The sequence below is a fragment of the Pteropus medius genome, unplaced genomic scaffold (assembly GCF_902729225.1).
Source record: "Pteropus medius unplaced genomic scaffold, Ma_sr-lr_union100, whole genome shotgun sequence".
Taxonomy (NCBI): Eukaryota; Metazoa; Chordata; class Mammalia; order Chiroptera; family Pteropodidae; genus Pteropus; species Pteropus medius.
In genome coordinates, this window is record NW_024354875.1 from 41818758 (window position 1) to 41827616 (window position 8859).

Genomic DNA, 8859 nt, shown 5'->3' on the forward strand with positions numbered 1-8859 from the left:
AAAAATTCATAGACACAGACAACAGTTTAGTGGTTACTAGAGGGAAAAGGGGGAGGGGGCAAGTAGATAAGAGTAAAGGGGGTCAAATATATGCTGACAGAAGGAGATTTGACTTTGGGTGGTGAACACACTATGCAATAAACAGATGATATATTACTGAATTGTATACTTGAAACCTATATAATTTTATTAACCAATGTCACCCCAATAAATTTAATTTTAAAAAACCAGCAGGTTAAACCAGATACAATATTATGTGAAACAGTGTTAATATGAATAATTGCCACCAATAAATTAATTATAATTTAAAATTAATTATTTAATTTTACATGCCTGCCTAGAAGCAACACAGTCCTCTTTGATCTGTTATTGCATGAGACGAAGAAGATATCTTTCTGTAATAAATTCTGTCCTCCCAAATTATTGAATTTTGGTGAGAGAGTTGTGGAATATTATCTTACTTAAAATTCTCCACCCCACTCCCAGCTCAGGTGGCAACCATGAAGACAGTGTTCCAGATTCCCAGTGCAGGTTGCTAGTGCCAGAAGAAGCAATATAGACCTTGTTCTCAAAGAATCGTGGTTGTGTGATTTGACCTAACTTGTGTCTTTCTGAAGAGTCAGCTTAGGGCTTGCCTAGTCCCTCCCTACCCCTGCACACTTCGGAGCCTACCCAGGGCTTAAGAGTGGTGTGAATATAAATTATGCAGCTCTTTTGAAAAACATGGCATTTTCTCAAAATTTTAAACACAGAATTAACATACAACTCAAGAATTTCATTCTTAGGTATACGCCCAAAAAACTAAAAACAGGTATTCAAACAAGAACTTGTACATGAATGTTTCCAGCAGCACTATTCACAATAGCAGAAGGTAGAAACAATCCAAATGTCCATCAGCTGATAAATGGATAAATAAAATGTGGCATATCCATATGATGAAATATTATTCGACCATAAAAAAGAATGAAGTAATCATATATGCTACAACAAGGATAACCTTAAAAACATAATGATAAATGAAAAAAGCTAAACATAAAGGCTACATATTTTATTATTCTATTTATAGAAAATATACACAGTAGGCAAATCCACAGAGGAAGAATGCAGATTCATGGTTCCCAGGGGATGGGGGCAGGGAGATTGGGAAGTGAGAGATCAACTAGAACAAGTTTCCTTTTGAGGTGAAGAAAATGTTCTGGAACTAAATAGTTACACAATATTATGAATGTACTAAGTGCCAATAAATTATATACTTTAAAATAGTTAAAATGATGAATTTAATGTTTTATAAATTTTACCACAATTTATTAGCTGTGAAGTAATAAACAAATTTAGTAATGTCGCAAAATATAAAATCAATATACAAAAATCTGTTGTCTTTCTATATACTAATAACAAACCATAAGAGAAATTAAGAAAACAATCCTATTTACAATTACATCAAAAAGAATAAAATACTTAGGAATAAATTTAACCAAGGAAGTGACAAAAGACCTGTATACTGAAAACTATAAGACATTAAGAAAAAAAATTGAAGACAGAAATAAATGTAAAGATATTTTGTGTTCATGGTTTAGAAGAATTAATATTATTAAAATGTCCATACTACTCAAAGCAATCTACAAATCAATGCAATCCTTATCAAAATTCCAATGGAATTTTTCATAAAATTTGTATGGAACCACAAAAGACCCTGAATAGACAATGTAATCAAGAAAGAAGAATGAAGCTGGAACAAAATCATGCTCCCTGATTTCAAACTCTATTACAAAGCTATCATAATTAAAATAGTGTGGTATTAGCAGAAAAACAAACACATAGATCAACAGAAAAGAACTGAGATCCCAGAAATAAACCATACATATATGGTCAATTAAATTATGACAAAGGAGCCAATTATATACAATGGGGAAAGGATAGTCTCTTCACTAAATGGTGTTAAGAAAACTGGACAACCTCTTGCAAAATAAAGAAAGATCATTATCTTACACCAGACACAAAAATTAAATCAAAATGAATTAAATACTTGAACATAAGACCTGAAATCATAAAACTCCTAGAAGAAAACATGGCATTTTGACACAGGTCTTGGTGATGCTTTTTTTGAATCTGATATCAAAATTAAAGGCAACAAAAGGAAAAATAAATAAGTGGGACTACATCAAACTAAATATCTACATAGCATAAGAAATCTACTGAATGAGAGAAAATATTTGCAAATCACATATCTAATGAGAGATTAATATCTAAAATGTTTTTTTTAATAGGCATACAATTCAATAGCAAAAAAAGAAATAATCCCATTAAGAAAATGGGCAGAAGATCTGAAAAGACATTTTTCAAAGAAGACACACAGATGGCCATATCACTATGCTCAATATCACTAGTCATAAGGGAAATGCAAAACAAGACCACAATAAGCTATCACCTCACACCTGTTAGAATGGCTATTACCAAAAAGACAAGAAATAACAAGTGTTGGCGAGGATGAGGAGGAAAGGAAACACTTGTGCATTATTGGTGGAAATGTAAACTGGTGCAGCCATATGGAAAATAGTATGAAGATTCCTCAAAAAATTAAAAATAGAATTATAATATGATTCAGCAATTCCACTTCTGGGTATCTATCTGAAACAAATTAAAAACAACTCAAAAATATATATATACCACCATGTTCACTGCAGCACTATTTACATTAGCCAAGATGTGGAAACGACCTAAGTGTTTGACAATTAATGAATGGATAAAAAAACTGTGGTATATATACAATGGAATATCATTCAACCGCAAAAAAAAAGAATAAAATCTTGCCATTTGCAACAACATATATGGATCTCAAGGGCATTATGCTAAGTGAAATAAGTCAGGCAGAGAAAGACAAATACCATACAATCTCTCTTATATGTGAAATCAAAAAAAAAAGAAAAAGAAAATACACCCAAGCTCATTAGATGCAGAGAAAGATTGTTGGTTGCCAGAGAGAGGCAGGGGATAGAAGGTAGGAGTCAAAAGGTAAAAAAAAAAAAATCCACAGTCTCAACAACGCAAATTTTACAAATTCAAGATACAATCCAAAATTACTTAACATATGAAGAAACAGAAATAAATATGACTTATACTCAGGAGAAAAGACAGTAAAGAGGTGTGACCTCTGGATTATCCAGATGTTATAATTGGAAGACAATGATTTTAAAGTAGTTATAAAACTATGCTTAAGGATATAAAAGAAAACATGCTTGGAAGGAATGGAAATATGATAAATCTCAGTAAAAAAAAGAAAGATTAAAACTACATAAAAGAAACAAACAGAAACCATTGAGTTAAAAAAATGAAAGGTCTGGATAGATATTTCATGTTCATGAATAAGAAAATTCAATATTGATAAGCTGTCAATTCTAACAAATTTGATCTATGAGTCCAATGTTATCACAATCAACATACCAGACAATTATTTTGTAGTTACTGACAAATTGATTTGAAAGTTCATATGGAAACACAAAAGACCAAGAATAGATTTATATAATACTGAAGTAAAAGAGCAAATCAAAGGGTTGACACTACCTGACTTCAACATTACTATAAAATTATAGTAATTAAGACAGCATAGTATTGGTGAAAGGACAGACAAGTAGATCAATGGAACAGATTAGAGAGCCCAGAAATAGACCCACACTTATCTAGTCAACTGATCTTTAACAAAGAAGCAAAGGCAATTCAATGGAGAAAAAAGTCTTTTCAAAAAATGGTGTTAGAGCTACTGTACATTCATAAGCAAAAAATGCATCCATACACAGACTTTACACATTTCAAAAAAACTAATTTAACATGGTGATAGACCTCAATGTAAAACACAAAGCTATATATAGAATATATATAGGAGAATATAATATAGGAACAAATCTAGGTGACCAAGAATTTGACTGTGAGTTTCTAAATGCAAAATCAAAAGCACAATCCATGAAAGAAACAATCAATAGTTGGACATTGTTAAAATTTAAAAGTTCTCTGTGAAAGACACTGTTAAGAAACTGAACAGACAAGCCCAGACTCAAAGAAAATATTAGCAAAACACATATCTGATATAAGAACTTTATCCACACATACAAAAAACTCTTAAAACTCAACAATAAGAAAACAAACAACCCAATTAAAATGGGCAAAATATCTGAATAGACATCTTATCAGAAAAGATATACAGATGGCAAATAAGCATACGAAAAGATGTTCCACACCATAAGTCATCGGGGAAACAAAAATTAAAACAACAATGAGAGACCAATGAGAATGGCCCAAACCCAGACAGTGACAACACCAAATGCTGGCTAGGATGTGGAGCAACAGGAATCTCTCATTCATTGATAATGGAAATAGAAAAGAGTACAGCCACTCTGGAAGACAGTTTGGCAGTTTCTTAGAAAACTAAACACATCCTTCACATATGATCCAATGGTCATGCTCCTTGGTATTTACAGAGATGAATAAAAAACTTCTGTCCACACAAAACTTGTGAATAGCTGTTTATAGCAGCTTTTTTATAACTGCCCAAACTTGGAAACAACCAAAATGTCCTTCAGTAGGTGACTGAATTAATAAAACTGTGGCATAGCCAGGCAATGGAATATATTCACTCCTAAAAATAGATGAACTATCAAGACATGAAAAAGCATGGAAGAACCAAATGCATATTGGTTAAGTAAAAGAATTCAACCTGGTGAACACACAATGCAATATACAAATGAAGTATTATTGATTTGTACACTTGAAACCTATATAATTTATTAACCAATGTCACCCCAAATTTAATTTAAAAAAATATACCTCAATGAAGCTGGAAAATAAAATAATAAAATAAAATAAAATAAATAAAATAATAAAATAAAATAAAATAAAATAAAATAAAATAAAATAAAATAAAATAAAATAAAATAAAAAACAGAAACCTGCCTGATGGAACGCAGATCTAAGATAAGAGCTGAGAATGGAGAAGGTAAAGAAAATGGGCTGGAGTACCAGGAAGCACAGGCCCAAGCCTAACTTTTGTGGGGCTCTGAGCAACAGTATAAATGTAGGCTCCTAGTTGTGCACAACGCCCCACCCACCTCTACCTTCTCTATCATTGCTCTTTTTTTTTTTTTGCTTGAAGATTCCCGTGTGTGTCTAAGAAAGGGGAATACAGTCTCTGAGTGAGCACATCTCCTTGGCCCCATAAACTCATCATCACGCATCAGGAGAGGCACAGCCAGAGAATAAAGCACTCTAAATCTTGGGTCTTAAGGCAGAATCCTGGATACCAGGATCAAAGGGCATTCCTGAGCAGGTGTGTCTCATCCTTAAAGGCCAGCATGTATGTAATGCATGACTGCCATTAAAAGAGTTGAAAAGTCAAGGTACTACAAACTTCTGAAGTTTTGTCTTCGCTCTTATTCTAATATCCTCCAGCAATCAAAATGGAACTATTTTCCTCTTTTCTCACTTTTTATATTCTTCATGATATTATTATGTTCTTCACTTTTCACCTAAAATGCTAGGTTGCCACTTTTCTTTCAATGTTCAACTCTCTAGTTTGCTTTGCATATCTCTACAATCTCCCCCTCAGTGACTACACCTACCTATGTAATCTTAAAATAGCATTTGAAATATTTAAAAGCCATCTCTAACACATGGCCATTTCTTAACTACTTTAAGTCCATGTAAAGAGTGTATATTTTCATCGCTCACATACAAGACGGGATTGGAATTTCTGCTCCCTTCCTATCTTTATCCAACCTCATCTCTCCAAAAGGGTGGGACAGAGTTCTCTTTCCCCTTTATCTCTTTCATACTGCCCCATGTTCATATCAGGTAAAAAGGAGATAATTTACCATGACAACACACTAACTGTGCATCGAGAAGTCTGTTTGTCTGATAGGTCTCCACTGTTGAGACTGTAAAGATCCAGGGCAAACCAGGAAGCTGGTAGGGGGATGGGTAGAATGGGAAGAAAAGAGAAGAGAGAAGCAGACTTCCTATTGTCCAGAGAAGCAGACTTCCTATTGTCCTGGGAAGCGAATTCCCTACTGTCTGAAAGGTGATCTGAGGAGAGTAAAAAGAAAAGTTTGCAGAAATCGTTGAGCCCCTCTACTTCCTTACAGCTATTGTAAAACTGTCCTATATTGTAAACTGTGTCAAGATTATTCAGATTGTAGTTATTATTGATCAAAGTCTAACTGCCTTATCATTTTTATTTTAAAAGAAGATACCGAATGTCAGAAAATCTGTAATATGTTTTAATTGAGAGATGTATATAATGTATACAGACTTGTATGTAATGAAATGGGAAATATTTAAATTCCAGTTTTTTTAAAGGAAGAAACTGAATGTTTATTACAAAAATTAATAAATAGTTATGTTTGGTCATGAAAAAAAATCACTAAATCTAAGTTTATCTCGGACTCTGTCTGCTGAATGTTTTTTGGTATTAGAGAATGAGCCCATATGTCCTTCTATTGCATTCCAGTTTATGGAGAATGAATGATTCGGTTCCTAATTTAATTTTTCTTTCCATTTCTTTAACCTTACTAAACCCATCACCTGCTAATACTACTCTGCTATCTGACAGATTCCTTTCAGTGACATCAGTGCTTCACTGCTCTTTATGTTCCATATACACACCCTTTCGATTTTGAATGATCCAAGCCATCTCAACTCAGGGATATGTCCAAGAATAAAGAATTGCAACCATAAATGAATTCCTTTAAACAATAGAATTTTTTATAGTTTATATAGAATTATTAAAAATATCTTTGATTCTGAGGTGTCAATCTCACCTCTAGGCTGATGACTGCCAAATTTGAACTTTCCCTACTAAATTCTAACCAATGGTCCATTCCATAATTCCACTGAGCCTTTATTAGATGTTTCATTGCCACAGCACCAAATTACTGAAATGGCACTTAATACCCACAGAATTTCCAGTGCCAAAACTTCTTATGCTCTTCCTATGACTCACTTGTCATTGAGAATTAGAACGGTTTTGCCAGTGCCCTCATTTCAACAAGCGCATCATTATATCAACTCCTTCAGCTTCTACCTGAGTTCTTCTCTCTACAAGGGCTCAACCACAAATCCAAAGTACCAAGCTTTCCTCCCCATCTCCCATCACATCCAGCTACAGCCCTTATGCAGTTAATCCCCATGACAGTACATCCCACAGACCTACACATAAATTTATTTAGGCTTGCAGTATATCATCACCAATCTAGTTTATTCGCATTCTCTCATTCTTTCATTCTCTCTCTCTCTCTCCCTCTACCTCCCTTCCTCCTTATCAACTAAATTCAAAGTGCCACATAAGCTCATCCGTTCCACTTACAGTATATAAAAATTTCCAAGGAAAATTATATCCATGACACCAGAGATCTCTCGTTACATGTAACTAATGTTCCTCCTCATCAAGTAGATGGAATGACTACTGTTTTTCCTTTTAAGCAAGGTATGCCAAGTTTTCTATGTCTATTTCCAGAATATGAATGATATTTTTGCAACAAAGGAAAAGCACATGTAATTTCTGCATATATTTTGTTAAAAGCCTTCAACTGTTTGTAACCAGACCTTGCCAGTTTTTTATATTGCCATAAAGAACAGGGAGACTTTGGATTTCAGTTATGGTTGATGAAGTAATTCAGATCATCCTATCACCAAAGGAAAACTGAAAAGGATGGATAACATATATAAAACATTGACCTGGGTGGGTCAGAGAGCTAGCAAGATTAAAGAATAACTTTTCTGAGATATTGGAGAAGTCATAAAACTCCAGAGAGGTTTGCCAAACATCGGCCTCTTTTGCCTTGATGGCATTCGCTAATTTAGGGTGAGATGACTGAGATACTAAAGCACACTTTACTGACAGGTTTATGCAGCAAGGATGACAAAATTGAGTCTACGCCTCCCAACAATAAGGGCTCTAGTAAACCCTCCCCCTTTGCACTGGCACTCCCAAAAAGCTGTACCCTATGAATTGGAAGAACCAGAATGAAATCCCAGCTTCGAGTCATCTGAGTGGTCCAGAAAATATCAGTCTCTGAAGTTGGATTAATGTGATTCCTAAGGTTAGTGTTTGCAGACAGTTGGAGGAAGACGGGGGGAAACCCTCTGGAAGAAGGTAACCTCTTTCAATTTTCTAAATAATTTTTCAAATAAACTGTCCATCAGAAAATCAAATATAAGCAAACACAAGAGAAGGCAAGACAGCACAAACGAGAAGTATAAACAATAAACAAAAGCAACAGAGCTCCAGATATTGAATTGGTCAGATATGAACTTAAAATAGCTATGCTTTTTTTTATTGAAAAGTCTGAAAATTTTGTCAGTGAGCCAGAAGCTATACACAGTGACAAGAAAATTTATAAAGAGCCAAACAGAAATTCTAGAATTGAAAAAGATAAGAATCAAAATTAAAAACTCAATTGAGTCTATGGCCATGCCACCCTTAACGTGCCCAATCTCATCTAATCTCGGAAGCTAAGCAGGGTCGGGTCTGGTTAGGACTTGGATGGGAGACCACCTAGGAAGACCAGGTGCTGTGGGCAGTAAAAAAAAAAAAAACAAAAAAACTCAATTGATGTGTTTAATAGCATATTAAACTCAGCTAAAGAGAGAATTTGTAAGATGAAAAATAGGTCAGGAAAAAAACTTCAAGAATAAAGCAGAGAAATAAAAAAGAATGGACAAAACAGAATTCAGAGTATGGTGGTTTTAAAATATATCCAAAAATTATCTGACTCTCATCCTCTCAAAAAGTAGAGCCTAATTCCTCTCTCCTTGAGTATGGGCTGGATTTATTAACTCACTTCCAACAAACAAAATATGGCAGAAGTAACA

At 34.0% G+C, this 8859-nt stretch overlaps 1 pseudogene; it reads left to right on the forward strand.

Annotated features, from left to right (window-relative positions):
• The first annotated feature begins 8448 nt into the window (after positions 1–8448).
• LOC120597333 (uncharacterized) lies at positions 8449–8567 on the forward strand (annotated as a pseudogene).
• Positions 8568–8859: the final 292 nt, after the last annotated feature.